This window comes from Pristiophorus japonicus, unplaced genomic scaffold, assembly GCF_044704955.1.
Source record: "Pristiophorus japonicus isolate sPriJap1 unplaced genomic scaffold, sPriJap1.hap1 HAP1_SCAFFOLD_511, whole genome shotgun sequence".
NCBI classification, from domain to species: domain Eukaryota; kingdom Metazoa; phylum Chordata; class Chondrichthyes; family Pristiophoridae; genus Pristiophorus; species Pristiophorus japonicus.
Window position 1 is genome coordinate 312560 of NW_027254417.1, and position 16031 is coordinate 328590.

At 43.9% G+C, this 16031-nt stretch overlaps 1 non-coding gene across 1 annotated transcript; it reads left to right on the forward strand.

Moving 5' to 3' along the window:
- The first annotated feature begins 8277 nt into the window (after positions 1–8277).
- Positions 8278–8367, forward strand: trnar-ucu (transfer RNA arginine (anticodon UCU)). The gene is given in 2 exon segments: positions 8278–8312; positions 8332–8367. It is a non-coding gene; the product is annotated as a tRNA-Arg (tRNA).
- The last annotated feature ends 7664 nt before the right edge of the window (positions 8368–16031 follow it).

Genomic DNA, 16031 nt, shown 5'->3' on the forward strand with positions numbered 1-16031 from the left:
CAAACTTGCCACGTTGCCCTGGATCCCAAGGGCTATTACTTTCGTGAACAATCTGACATGTGGGACCATGTGAAATGGTTTTCTAACTTTCATATACATAATATCATATGCACTGCCTCCATCAACACTACTGGTTACTTTCCCGAAAAATTTAATCAAGTTAGTCAGACACAAAATTCACTTGAAAAATCCAAGCTGACTGTTATTGATTAATCTGTGCATTTACAAATGAAGATTCATCCTGTCCTTCCGTATTTCTTCCAATACCTTTCCCACCACCGAAGTTAGGTTGACTGGCCTATCTGTAGTCGGTATGTAACTTTCTCCATCATAAAACAAGTTTACAACATTAGCGGTCGTCCAGTCCTCTGGCATCGCACCTGCAGCGAGAGGATTTTAAAATGATGGTCAGAGCGTCTGCTATTTACTTTTTTGCTTCTCTTAAAATCCTGGGTTAATTTTTCATCCATTCCTAGGGATTTATCCACTTTTAAAGCTGTTAAGCCCCTTAATACTCACAATAATACTCTCACACTATATTTATCACGTCTAATATTTCACACTCCTCCTCCTTCATTACAAACTCTGCATCGATCCGCTCTTCTTTGAAAAGGGATGGTAAATAGCCACTCAGAATCGGTCCAACCTCTTCCGCCTCCACACTCAGATTTCCTTTATGGTCTCTAATAGGCACAAAATTTCAAAGTTATCTTTTTGCTCCCGCTAAAAACATAGCAACTTAGTAATTAGCATTGCAGAAGGAGGCCACTTCGGATTAACGTGTCCATGCCGGCCGCTACCAATCAAGACGGCCCTCACTCAGCAGCTCTGAAGGTTACATATAAAACTATGAACAATGAACGATGGCAGATAGGAAAAGAGCATCAGTCCCAAGCAGTCTGCCCCACACAACTGTGAGACCCCTTGCCCGCAGCATTCTACGCACCACCTCAACTGGAGGCCTGCGATCCACTGGGAGAGGCAAAAAACAAGGCAAAATCCGAGGCAATTGCGGAAGAAAATCTAGGATAATTTCTCTTCGACACAGCCAGGAGATCGAACCAATCCGGCATTCCTCTCTGGCTGAATTAGACTGCCTGCAGTATTTGCGGTGCATGCTCGAAGGGCCTACTCCTGCACTTATTTTCTATGTTTTCTATGTTTACCATCGTACCATCGAGAGAGGCGGGAGTCGAGAGAGGCAGCGGCCTATAAAAGGCTCAGCAGTCCGGGGAGAGTCCAGAGAGGCAGCGGCCTATAAAAGGCTCAGCAGTCCGAGGAGCGTCGAGAGAGGCGGGAGTCGAGAGAGGCAGCGGCCTATAAAAGGCTCAGCAGTCCGGGGAGCGTCGAGAGAGGCGGGAGTCCAGAGAGGCAGCGGCCTATAAAAGGCTCAGCAGTCCGGGGAGCGTCGAGAGAGGCGGGAGTCCAGAGAGACGTAGCGGTGCAGCTCCAGCTGGGAGAGAAGGCAAAAAAGAAGTAGAAGGAAATCAAAAGGTGACGTCACAGCCAACGTGGTAAGTGATTGGCTGCTGATTGGTGAGTAGTTTTTCTTTTTCTTTATTAGTCAGTAACTTTTAACATTGTTGTCGGCAATTTAAGTGTATCTAAGGGTTAAGTCATGGCAGGACAGCTCGGTCACGTGATATGCTCCTCCTGTACCATGTGGGAACACGGGGACAACACCAGTGTCCCTGACGACTACATGTGCGGGAAGTGTGTCCACCTCCGGCTACTGACGGTCCGCGTTGCGGAGTTGGAGCTGAAGGTGGATTCACTCTGGAGCATCCACGATGTGAGAATGACGTGAGTATCACGTGTAGCGAGTTGGTCTTACTGCAGGAGAAGGGTCCACAGCCAGCGAGGGAATGGAAGACCAGCAGGAAGAGTAGTGCAAGGAAGGTAGTGCAGGGGTCCCCTGTGGTCATCCCCCTGCAAAACAGATACACCGCTTTGAGTACTGTTGAGGGGGATGACTCATCAGGGGAGGGCAGCAGCAGCCAAGTTCATGGCACCGTGGCTGGCTCTGTTGCACAGGAGGGCAGGAAAAAGAGTGGAAGAGCGATAGTGATAGGGGATTCAATTGTAAGGGGAATAGATAGGCGTTTCTGCGGCAGCAACCGAGACTCCAGGATGGTATGTTGCCTCCCTGGTGCAAGGGTCAAGGATGTCTCGGAGCGGGTGGAGGACATTCTAAAAAGGGAGGGAGAACAGCCAGTTGTCGTGGTGCACGTTGGTACCAATGACATAGGTAAAAAAAGGGATGAGTTCCTACGAAATGAATTTAAGGAGCTAGGAGCTAAATTAAAAAGTAGGACCTCAAAAGTAGTAATCTCGGGATTGCTACCAGTGCCACGTGCTAGTCAGAGTAGGAATCTCAGGATAGCTCAGATGAATACGTGGCTTGAGCAATGGTGCAGCAGGGAGGGATTCAAATTCCTGGGGCATTGGAACCGTTTCTGGGGGAGCTGGGACCAGTACAATCCGGACGGTCTGCACCTGAGCAGAATCGGAACCAATGTCCTCGGGGGAGTGTTTGCTAGTGCTGTTGGGGAGGAGTTAAACTAATATGGCAGGGGGATGGGAACCAATGCAGGGAGATAGAGGGAAACAAAAAGGAGGCAAAACCAAAAGACAGAAAGGAGATGAGGAAAAGTGGAGGGCAGAGAAACCCAAGGCAAAGAACAAAAAGGGCCATTGTACAGCAAAATTCTAAAAGGACAGAGGGTGTTAAAAAAACAAGCCTAAAGGCTTTGTGTCTTAATGCAAGGAGTATCCGCAATAAGGTGGATGAATTAACTGTGCAAATAGATGTTAACAAATATGATGTGATTGGGATTACGGAGACGTGGCTCCAGGATGAGCAGGGCTGGGAACTCATCATCCAGGAGTATTCAACATTCAGGAAGGATAGAATAAAAGGAAAAGGAGGTGGGGTAGCATTGCTGGTTAAGGAGGAGATTAAGGCAATAGTTAGGAAGGACATTAGCTTGGATGATGTGGAATCAATATGGGTAGAGCTGCAGAACACCAAAGGGCAAAAAACGTTACTGGGAGTTGTGTACAGACCTCCAAACAGTAGTAGTGATGTTGGGGAGGGCATCAAACAGGAAATTGGGGTGCGTGCAATAAAGGTGCAGCAGTTATAATAGGTGACTTTAATATGCACATAGATTGGGCTAACCAAACTGGAAGCAATACGGTGGAGGAGGATTTTCTGGAGTGCATAAGGGATGGTTTTTTAGACCAATATGTCGAGGAACCAACTAGGGGGGAGGCTATCTTAGACTGGGTGTTATGTAATGAGAAAGGATTAATTAGCAATCTCGTTGTGCGAGGCCCCTTGGGGAAGAGTGACCATAATATGGTGGAATTCTGCATTAGGATGGAGAATGAAACAGTTAATTCAGAGACCATGGTCCAGAACTTAAAGAAGGCTAACTTTGAAGGTATGAGGCGTGAATTGGCTGAGATGGATTGGCGAATGATACTTAAGGGGTTGACTGTGGATGGGCAATGGCAGACATTTAGAGACCGCATGGATGAACTACAACAATTGTACATTCCTGTCTGGCATAGAAATAAAAAAGGGAAGGTGGCTCAACCGTGGCTATCAAGGGAAATCAGGGATAGTATTAAAGCCAAGGAAGTGGCATACACATTGGCCAGAAATAGCAGCGAACCTGGGGACTGGGAGAAATTTAGAACTCAGCAGAGGAGGACAAAGGGTTTGATTAGGGCAGGGAAAATGGAGTATGAGAAGAAGCTTGCAGGGAACATTAAGACGGATTGCAAAAGTTTCTATAGATATGTAAAGAGAAAAAGGTTAGTAAAGACAAATGTAGGTCCCCTGCAGTCAGAATCAGGGGAAGTCATAACGGGGAACAAAGAAATGGCGGACCAATTGAACAAGTACTTTGGTTCGGTATTCACGAAGGAGGACACGAACAACCTTCCGGTTATAAAAGGGGTCGGGGGGTCTAGTAAGGATGAGGAACTGAGGGAAATCCTTATTAGCCGGGAAATTGTGTTGGGGAAATTGATGGGATTGAAGGCCGATAAATCCCCAGGGCCTGATGGACTGCATCCCAGAGTACTTAAGGAGGTGGCCTTGGGAATAGTGGATGCGTTGACAGTCATTTTCCAACATTCCATTGACTCTGGATCAGTTCCTATGGAGTGGAGGGTAGCCAATGTAACCCCACTTTTTAAAAAAGGAGGGAGAGAGAAAACAGGGAAGTATAGACCGGTCAGCCTGACATCGGTAGTGGGTAAAATGATGGAATCTATTATTAAGGATGTCATAGCAGTGCATTTGGAAAGAGGTGACATGATAGGTCCAAGTCAGCATGGATTTGTGAAAGGGAAATCATGCTTGACAAATCTTCTGGAATTTTTTGAGGATGTTTCCAGTAGAGTGGATAAGGGAGAACCAGTTGATGTGGTATATTTGGACTTTCAGAAGGCGTTCGACAAGGTCCCACACAAGAGATTGATGTGCAAAGTTAGAGCACATGGGATTGGGGGTAGTGTACTGACATGGATTGAGAACTAGTTGTCAGACAGGAAGCAAAGAGTAGGAGTAAATGGGTACTTTTCAGAATGGCAGGCAGTGACTAGTGGGGTACCGCAAGGTTCTGTGCTGGGGCCCCAGCTGTTTACACTGTACATTAATGATTTAGATGAGGGGATTAAATGTAGTATCTCCAAATTTGCAGATGACACTAAGTTGGGTGGCAGTGTGAGCTGCGAGGAGGATGCTGTGAGGCTGCAGAGCGACTTGGATAGGTTAGGTGAGTGGGCAAATGCATGGCAGATGAAGTATAATGTGGATAAATGTGAGGTTATCCACTTTGGTGGTAAAAACAGAGAGACAGACTATTATCTGAATGGTGACAGATTAGGAAAAGGGGAGGTGCAACGAGACCTGGGTGTCATGGTACATCAGTCATTGAAGCTTGGCATGCAGGTGCAGCAGGCGGTTAAGAAAGCAAATGGCATGTTGGCCTTCATAGCAAGGGGATTTGAGTACAGGGGCAGGGAGGTGTTGCTACAGTTGTACAGGGCATTGGTGAGGCCACATCTGGAGTATTGTGTACAGTTTTGGTCTCCTAACCTGAGGAAGGACATTCTTGCTATTGAGGGAGTGCAGCGAAGGTTCACCAGGCTGATTCCCGGGATGGCGGGACTGACCTATCAAGAAAGACTGGATCAACTGGGCTTGTATTCACTGGAGTTCAGAAGAATGAGAGGGGACCTCATAGAAACATATAAAATTCTGACGGGGTTAGACAGGTTAGATGCAGGAAGAATGTTCCCAATGTTGGGGAAGTCCAGAACCAGGGGTCACAGTCTAAGGATAAGGGGTAAGCCATTTAGGACCGAGATGCGGAGGAACTTCTTCACCCAGAGAGTGGTGAACCTGTGGAATTCTCTACCACAGAAAGTTGTTGAGGCCAATTCACTAAATATATTCAAAAAGGAGTTAGATGAGGTCCTTACTGCTAGGGGGATCAAGGGGTATGGCGAGAAAGCAGGAATGGGGTACTGAAGTTGAATGTTCAGCCATGAACTCATTGAATGGCGGTGCAGGCTAGAAGGGCCGAATGGCCTACTCCTGCACCTATTTTCTATGTTTCTATGTTTCTATGTTTCTATGTATCAGCGCCAGACAACAAGAGGTTATCACAGTCTAATCCAACTTCCAATTTCTTGGGCCTTATCCCTGCAGGTCAAAGCAATGCAAGTGTCCATCCAAGCATCTTTTAAATGTGGTGAAGTTTTCTGCATCCATCAGCCATCCAGGCATCGAGTTCCAGAGCGCCACAAGCTTCTGCGTACAGAAGGTTTCCCCTCAAAATCCCTCTGGTCTACAACCAACCACTTTAAATCTGTGACACATAGTAATTGACCCGTGCAGCACGGAAATATACCCTTGCTATCCTTTATATTCAGGCCGCTCAAAATGTTATAGAACTCAATGAGGTCTCCACTTAGCCTCCACTGTTTCAATGTGAAAAAATCCAGCCTAGCCAATCTGTCCTCATTGCTATGATTCTCCCATTGCAGGCAGCATTCCAGTAAATTTCCTTTGCACACCCTCCATTGCAACCACATTCCTCCTATGAAGTGGCGATTAGAAATGCAGGCAGAACTCCAGCTGTGGCCTAACTGGAGTATTATACAATTTAAATATAACCTTGGCTAATAAAGGCAAGCATTCCATATGCCTTATAAACCACCTTATCCACCTAGCGTGCAACTTTCAGGGTTATGTGGACAAGCACTCCAAGATCCATTGTTCAACTGCGCTATTAAGTGGTCTACCGCTTAATGTGTATAACCATTCATTATTGGATTCCCCAAGTGCATTACATCACACTTCTGTGAATTAACTTCAATATGCCACTGTTCTGCCTGTCACTAAAACATCCATCTAACATTACCATTTTTTTCTATCTGTAAGCCAATTTTAGATCCATCTTGCTATTTGCGCGGGATCCCGTGGGATTTAACCTTCGTTACCAATCTACAATGTGGGACCTTATCAAAATGATTGCTAAAGTCCATATACATTCCACCATACGCAATACCCTCATCAACCCTTCTGGTTGCCTCCTCGAAAAATCTGCTCAGATTAGTCAAACTCGATCTTCCCTTAACAAATCCGTACTGACTGACCCTCATTAATTCTTGCCTTAATAAATGTAGATTTAAGGATTTTTTTCAATAATTGTCCCACCACTGAGGTTAGGCTGTGCGGTCTGTAATTACGGGGCCTATGCATTTCTCCCTTCTTAAGCAAGGGTGATCATCATAAGCAGTCGCTCAAATCGAGTATAATTTGCTTCCAAACCATAAAGTTCAGAGTAGTTTCAATGAAGGAACTAAAATTCCAGGTCCCGAAATAAATCTTGAAAGGTTGAAGATGCATGTGCGTTTATTTTTAACGTGTGGTGGCCGTTGCACAGCAGCCGCCACATGGGCGTGAGAGAGCTAATCTTGGTCGAGTGGCAAGGTTAAATCAAGGCGCCTGGAGACCAGCTGCACTGCATGCAAATTATGCGCACACTTATCGCAGTGTGGGCTGTTCCGTGCTACCCCAGGACTCTCGCATCTTCTGGGCCCCAAACTCGCGACTGTCCTGGTCCCCGGACACGTCCCTCTACAATCTCTTGCTGCTCCTTCACCCGACCTCGCCGTTCCTGCTGAAACTTCCCACACTCCCACGAGAGTGCACATGAGCAGTCCAGAAGGTGAAAATGAAAGTGAGATACTTACCAATCAAACAGATAATAAGAACAAAAGAACATAAGAATTAGGAACAGGAGTAGGCCATCTCGCCCATCGAACCTGCCCCGCCATTCAACGAGATCATGGCTCATCTGGCCGTAGATTCAGCTCAGCATACACGCCCGCTTCCCCATAACCCTTAATTTCCTTATTTTGATTGTATCCAGTTAATATAACAGTAAATGAAATCACCCAATATTACTGCAATATGTTCATGAATCTGTCAGAAGTTTCTTGGCTTCTTGACTTCCTTCCAAATCCTCCTCAATCCCACAACAATCTGATTGCACTCGTGTGTGTCGGGAGTTGATTTTCGTTGATGTTACCGGGAATGGATAATTTAGCTCTGAGAAAAGATTGCATCGGCTCTGGTTGTTGCCTTTGGCACAGAGAAGGCTGAGACGGGACTTTATTGAAGTGAATAAAATTATGAGTTGCCTCGATAGAGTGCATTGATAGGATATATTTCCCTTCGAAGTGGTTAACAACCAGGGGGCACAGATTTAAAGTAATTGGTAGGAGGGAAGAGCGGAACTGTTTTCATACAGAGGGTGGTGGGGGTCTGGAACTCGCTGCCTGAAAGGATGGGAGAGGCAGAAGCCCTCACCACATTTAACAATTAGATGGATGTGCACTTGACGCGGTGTAATCTTCTGGGCTACGGAACAAGAATTGGAAAGTGGGATTCGGCTGGATAGCTCTTTTCAGACGGGGCGCGAATGGTGGGCTGAAATGGCCTCCGTCCGTGCTGTAAATTTCTATGAGTCTCTGAGAGCACATCATTTTAAAATAGACACAGAATGATCCAGAACTGACGGCACATCCCGTTTAAACAGACACAGAATGAATGAGTTGCGATGAAAGTTCATCGACCTGAAACGTGAAAATTGTTTCTCTCTCCGCAGATTATTCCTGGTCTGCTTCAGTGTTTTCAGATTTTTAGTTACAATTTCGGCATCAACACTATTTTACTTTTGTATTCGTTTAGACCGTGGCGCAATGGTTAGCGCATTGGACTTCTAGTGTGCAATTTAGTAAGGTATTCAAAGGTTGTGGGTTCGAGTCCCACCAGAGTCGGATTTTGCGTCAGGCTTTCCTGTTTACTGGGCCGCACAATGCATTTTGCAGCATATCAACAATTCAGAGAGGGGAAACTGCTGTCCGAGCACTTCTCCTTACAAAAGTGGCTCCAATCCCACCCACTTATCCTCTGATTTCTCTTAGCGCCCTGAATCGATTACACAGAAGCAGGAGCAGGCCGTCGAGACTGCAACACATGGACAGCAGGAATCCATTGACCCTCCAAGCTCGTTGCAATGCACAGGAGGAAGCCATTTAGCTCCTGGAGCCTGTTATACAGGGACAGAAGGTGGAAAGTAACTCTTCGGGATTGAGCCAGAAGAGAGGCAGAAGTCATCCAGCTCCTTGAGCCTGTTGTACAATAAGATTCGAAGGCCATTTACCACTCGAAACTGTTGCATAGAAAGAGTACGAGGCATTTCAGACCCACAAACCTGTTATACTGGAACAGGAGGATTCATCGAGCACAGTCACAGGTGGGGTGGCAATCTTTTAAGCATGATATTTATGTTAATGCAAGAGTAATCCAGAGAGAGGAATTCACCGCCCAACACGAAAGCAGTGAAATTTAAATTCAATTATATAACGCTTGGAATTTAAAAGTATCAGTAATGGTGACCATTTTCGTAACACACCCATATGGTTTACTACTCTGCTTTAGGGTTGGAAAGCTGCAGTCCTTACCGGTGCAGGCCTATATGCGACTCCAGAACCACAGCAACGTGGTTTACACTTAACTGCCCTCGGAAATGGCCAAGTGAGTTACTAAGGTGCATGCGATGGCTCACCACGATCTTCACAAGGACAACTAGAGATGAACAACAGATGCTGCCCTCACTAACGTTGCCCATATGCATGAATTTATAACATAAACTTTAGCACCTCTAGTTTGTTAGACAGGAGAAAAAAATGCCTCAAGCTAGGTCAGCGAATGCAGAGTCAGGAGACAACTAGATGAATGGATAAATAACTAGCTTCAAGACAGAAAGCAGAGACTAGTGGTAAAACATAGCTTTTCCTTGTGGCAGATGTTGCGTAGTGGTGTTCCACAAGATCGGTGCTGGAATAACTCTTGTTCACAATTTCTATTCAAGATTTAGACCTGCAAATCAAAACAACAATTTCAAAATGTTGCAGATGACACCACATCAGAAGGATGGTTAATTCTGAGGAGGACTGCAACAACCTAAAGGAGGATATATACAGGCATCCAGAATTGGCATATAATTTGCAAATGAATTTCAAACCATATCAATGTGAGGTAACACAGTTTGGTGGGAAGAATTGGGAAGAATTGGAGGGTGCCAGTCTGGGGGGCGTAGAGGAACAAAGGAATTTCGGAGTACAAATACACAAAACTCTGAAAGTTACAACACATGTTATCAACCCAATAAAAAAATCAAACCAAGCACGAGGAATTATTTCTCGATGTATTGAATTGAAAAGTAGCAAAGTTATGCGAAACTTGTATTTAATCTTGGTTAAACCAAACTTAGGTTACTGCTAACAGGCCTGGTCGTCAGATTATAAAAAGGAAATAGAGGCATTGCAGAGTTTGCAGGGCAGAGTTAGAACGATGGTACCAGAACAGACGGCGTATTTATATCAGGAAAGGATGAACAGACTAGTCTTTTTTGTCTTGAAAAAGAAGGCTCTGGGATCAGCCTCTTTAAAAGATACTGGGAGAGTGAGGGATGTGCTGGGCCATAATGTTACATATTGTGAGGAATAAAATTCAGCTAGTGCTGATGTCCGACAGTACCTCATGGATACCCAGTTTTCAGCTGCTGGATCTGTTCTGAATCTATTCCATTTAGCACGGTGGTAGTGCCAGAGAACACGTTGCAGAGTGTCCTCCTTGTGAAGACAGGACTTTGTATCCACAAGTACTGCCGTGTTCACTGCAACCAACATTGCCATGTACAAATGTATCTGCGACAGACAGGTTAGTGAGGAGGAGGTCAAGTCGATTTTTCACTGTCGGAGTGGCAGTAGTGAGGGAACACTGCACTGTCAGAGTTGCTGTCTTTCGGATGAGATCTTAAACCCAGGCCCGGTCTGCCCTCCGAGCTGGACCTAAAAATTCCCCAGGCCACTATTCCGAAGAAGAGCAGGAGAGTTCACCCCAGTGTCCTGTGGCCAATATATCACTCAACCAACATCTGGTCATTATGACGTCTTGCGTTCTTGCTAGTGTAAATCTGATTTTACATTTCCTATATTAGAACAGTGGCCACACTTTAAAAGTATTTAACTGGCTATGTAACGCTTTGGGAAGTCCTGATAAGACAAGAGCTGTACAAATGCTCGTTTTTTCTTTTATAGCCGATAAAAGTGCAAGTTAACAAGGCGGGTTAGCTTGGTTGGTTAAAGTGTGGCGTTGATAACTACAAGGCCGCGTGTTCTAACCCTGTTGATGCCTTAAGTTGTTATTTTTTGTGGACGGGGAGGGCATTGCGAGTATCTTAGCTTTATTATTTTACAGGAGCTTAAACATTTAGTAATGAAACTCACAAAGTTACTGCAATAATTTGAAACAATGCTGCAAAATCCTAGTTCTGTCGAGAGCACATGGACCTGCAGAATGTTCCCAGAATTTAAAGGACAATTCGATTATCTCCTTTATCTTGGAACTTCTCGTAATTCAATCAGTGAATGGCTCAATGCCGCTGATTGGTTTGCAGTTCAAAGTATGGAACTGAAATATATACAATTCCGGTTTGTAATCGCTCATTCTGAGCATTATTCTGCTGCGAACTGCAGGGTCGCGTAACTTAATGGATAAAGCCTCTGACTTTGGCGCGAAACCTGATGTTATCAGAAGAATGCAGGTTTCAGTCATGTTGCGGTCGTTATTGTCAACTCATCAGCTGAAGATGATTTCCAACTCAACTTTGCAGGGCTCTTTTTCGAAAGGCATTATTTTCATGTTGTTTATATTTCTTAATGATCTTTACAACAATCTCTAATTTTGAACAGGCTCGAGATCAAATAATCAATTTGCTCTAGCATCGCTGCGCACAGGGATCGAACCTGCACGGCAAAATCCCATTGGATTTTAAGTTTAACGCCGAAGCCACTTGGTCATCGCAGCTACACAATATGCTTTAATTAATTGTCTAATGTTCTGTGCTAAATATCAGACAATTGGCCTGCATGCTTGTCCTGTTGCATGTCTCAGTCAATGTGAAATATTAAAATGTAGAATCATAGAATCTCACAGCACAAAAGGAAGCAATTAGGCCAAAGTCGACTGGAAACAACTACTTGAAGTTAAATCAGTGTCAGACAGTGCGAGTAATTTAAGGAGGAGAACTTGAGAGTTCAGAGCAAGTGTGTTCCCTTAAAGCAAAAGAGTGGGAGTCACAAATCTAGAGCCCGTGGATTTAAAGTGACATGCAAGGTAATATAAAGAAAAAAAGAAGGCTTACGATAGCAGCGACGGCTCAATTCTGCAGAAACACAAGAGGAGAATAGAAAGTGCAGCGGTAAATTAAAAAAGGAAATCAGGAACGCAAAGAGAGAGAGAGCATGAAGAAATGTTGGTAAGTAAATGCAATGAAACCCAGAACATGATTTATATGTACATTAAGAGCAAGATATAAACTAAGTGAAGAATAGGGTCTATAAGAGACAATAAAGGTAACTTGTGTGTGGAGGCGAAGACGTGGGCTTCGTTCTTCATGAATACATTGCCTCTGTTTTCAGAAAAGAGAGGGGTGATGCAGACATTGCAATGAGGGAGGAAGAGTGTAAAATATTTGATGAAATAAATGTCGTGAGATTGGAAGTAATTTGGGAAGCAGCAGAATTGAATGTGGATAACTCACCAAGCCCGGCTAACATGTTCCCAGATTGCTAAGTGAAATAAAAGGGGAGATACCAGAGGTTCTGGCCATCATTTTAAAATCCTGTCTGGCCACAGGTGTGCTGCCTGAGGACTGGGAGACGCCTAACATTGTACTTTTGTTTGAAAAATGATATAGGAATAGATCGATTAATTGCAGGCCAGTTAGCCTTAACTTGGTGGTGGGGAAATTATTGGAGGAAATTTTGAGCGCAGGATGAATGTTCATTGCGAAAGACACGGATTAATCAAGGCGAGTCAGCATGGAATTCTTTAGGGAAGATCATGTCTGACTAAGTTGATTGATATTTTTGAGGATGTAACGAAGAGGGTGAATCTATCGACTTTTGTAGGAAAAATAGAAAAGCAGATTTATTTAAAATGGTGAGAGAGTTGCACATTTTGGTGTTCAGTAGGACCTGGGTATTCTTGTACACGAATCATTGAAAGTTGACATGCAGGTACAGCAAGCAATTAAGAAAGCAAACAGTATGTCGGCCTTAATTGCAAGAGGATTTGATTATAAGAGTAAATAAATCTTACTGCAATGATATTGACCCCTTGTGACACAGTAGCTGCAGCACTTCATACTCTTTTGGTTTTCTTACCTACGGAAGAATATATATGCCATTGAGAGGGTGCAGCGAAGGTTCACCGGACTGATTCCTGTGATGATGGTGTTACCTTTTGTGGAGAGATTGAGTAGACTAGGACTATATTCTCCAAATTTTAGAAGAATGAGAGGTAATCACATTGAAACATACAACACTCTTTCAGGGCATGGCAGAGTAGATGCAGAGAGGATGGTTTATCTGGCTGAGGGTTCTTGAACCAGGATTCCCAGAATAATATGGAATTTGCGCAGGAAAGTAGATTTGAAGCAGAAGATCGGGCATGGCCACATCGAATGTCGGAGGGGCCGAATGGCCTATTCCTCCTCCTATTTCTCATGTTCTTTTGAGACTAAATGCCCTTGGGATCAAATGCAAATGGCAAGTTGAATCCAAAAATGGCTCAAACGCAGGACGCAAGGGATAATGTGTGAAACGTAATTTTGTGAATAGAAGGTTGTTCCGAGTGGGATCCCACAGGGCACAATATTGCTCCCTTGCTTGTTGTGGCAGATATCAATGATTCCGACTTGGAAGTACCGGGTATGATTAAGAAATTCGCAAATAAGACAACATTTTGGCTGTGTGATCTTTCAGAAGCCGAAAACTGTAGACTGCAGGAATATATCAATAACAACATTACAACATAAGAACTGCGAGCAAGAGAAAGCCAGGTGCCCCCTCGAGCCTGTTCTGCCATTTAATTAGATCATGGTTGATCGGCTTATCGATTCAGCTCCATTTCCCTGCCCGCTCCCCATGTCGCTTGATTGCTTTTTCACTCAAAAATCTGTCTACCACCGTCTTCAATATATTCAAGGACCCAACATCCTCGGGAGCATATAATTCCATAGATTTACAGCTCTCTGTAAATTAGCACGAAATATAAAACCAGATAATAAGACTTTCTACAGCTATATGAAAAGGAAAATAGTGGCTCAAGTAGAAGTTGGTCCCCTTGGGAATGGGACTGGCGAATTAATAATGCAGAACAGGGTAATGGCAGAGAGGTTGAACAAATATTGTTTTTCAGTCTTCACGGTAGAAGACACGAAGGAAATCCTAATAGTGGATAATCGTGGGGCTATAGAGAGGTAATTAATGAATACAATCACTCTCACTAATGACGTAGAACTGAGCAGAACAATGGGGGGAAAAGGTGGACAAGACCCCTGGACTTGATTGCTTACATCCTAAGGTCTTAAAAGAAGAGGCTGCAGAGATAGTGGATGCATTAGTTGTAATCTACTGAAATTTCATGGATTCTGGGTCTGTCCCAGCGGATTGCAAAATCACAAACTTAACGCCACTATTTAAAAAAAGGATGCAGACAAGGAGCAGGAAACTGTAGACCAGTTAGCTTAAATCTGTCGTTGGGAAAATGCTGGAGTCCATTTTTAAGGAAGCAGGCGCCGGATTTTTGGAAAAGCATAATTCAATCCAGAACAGTCAGCATGGATTTACGAAAGGGGAATCATGTTTGACAAATTTGCTGGAGTTCTTTGAAGTTGTAACGAGCTGGATGGATAAGCGGAACCAGTGGATGTGTTCTCTTTGGATTTCCAGAAGGCATTCGATAAGGTGCCACATAATAGGTTACTGTACAAGGTAAAATTTCGCGGGGTTGGGTGTAATATATTAGCATGTAGAGAGGATTGGCAAACTAACAGAAAACAGAGAGTAGGGATAAATTGTTCATTGTTGATAAACAGTGACAAGTGGGGTGCTGTAAGGGTCGGTGTTGGTCCTCAACTATTTAAAATCTATATTAATGACATGGATGAAGGCACAAGATGTAATGTAAGCACGTTTACTGATGATAGAAAGATGAGTAGGGAGGCACGTTTTGAGGAGGACACTAATTATTGGCAGATGGAGAAATGTGTGCTTATCAACTTATCAAACAATAGAAGAAAAATGATAATTTAAATGGAGAAACCTTGCACAATGCTGCAGTACAGATAGTCCTGGGGGTCCTTGTGCATGAAACACAAAAAGTTCGTGTGCAGGTACAGCAAGTAACCAGGATGGCAAATGGAATTTTGATATTTATTGCAACGAGGATAACATATAAAAGCAGAGAGGTCCTGCAACAACTGTCATGGATATTAGTAAGGCTACACCTCGAGTACGTCATACAGTTTTGGTGTCTATATTTAAGGAAGGATATACTTGCATTGGAGGCTGTTCAGAGAAGCTTCACGAGGTTAGTTCTGCAGAAGACGGGGTTGACTTATGAAGATAGGTTCAGTAGGTATGGCCTAAACACATTGGAGTTCAGAAGAATGAGAGGTGACCTTATTGCAACACATAATATAATGAAGGGGCTCCACAAGGTGGATGCAGAGAGGATATGTCCACTCAAAGGGGAACATAAAACTGACGGACATAGTCTCAGAACAAGTGGCCGCCCATTTAAAACTGAGATGAGGAGGAATTTCTTCTCTCAGAGGGTTGTAAATCTGTGGATTTCTCTGCCCCAGAGAGCTGTGCAGGCTGGGTCATTGAATATATTTAAGGCGGAGCAATAATGGAAAAAAAGGTTTATGGTGATCGGGCAGGGAAGTGCAGCTGAATCCATGAACAGATCAGCCATGATCTTATTGAATGGTGAAGCAGGCTCGATGGGCCTAATGGCCTACTCCTGCACCTATTTCTTATGTTCTTATTTTCTTTTGTTGTTATGTTGTTGTGTAGAATAAATTCCTCCTCATCTCTATTTTAAATGGGGTGCCCCTTGTTCTGAGACTCTGTCCCCTATTTTTACTTTCACTAGAGTGGAAATATGCTCTCTGTATTCACCTTTTCGAGCACCCTCATTAACTTCGATGTTTTGATAAGATCACTTTTCGTTCTTCTGAACTCCAATGAGTATAAGCCCACCATATTCGACTTTTCTTCAGAAGTCAACCACCTCATCTCCGGAATCAACCTAGTGAACCTTCACTGAACAGCTTCAAATGCAAGTATATCCTCCCTTAAATACGGAGACCCAAAATGTATGCAGTACTCTAGGTTTGGCCTCACCAATAACATACATACTTGTAGCAGGACCAATCAGCTTTTATACTTCATTCCCTTGAATAAAGGCCAACATTCAACTTGCCTTCTTGATTACCTGCTGTACCTGTATATAAAAATTCTGTCTTTCATGCAGGAGGAGACCCAGGGTCATCTGTATTCTCGCACTTTACAATTTTCCT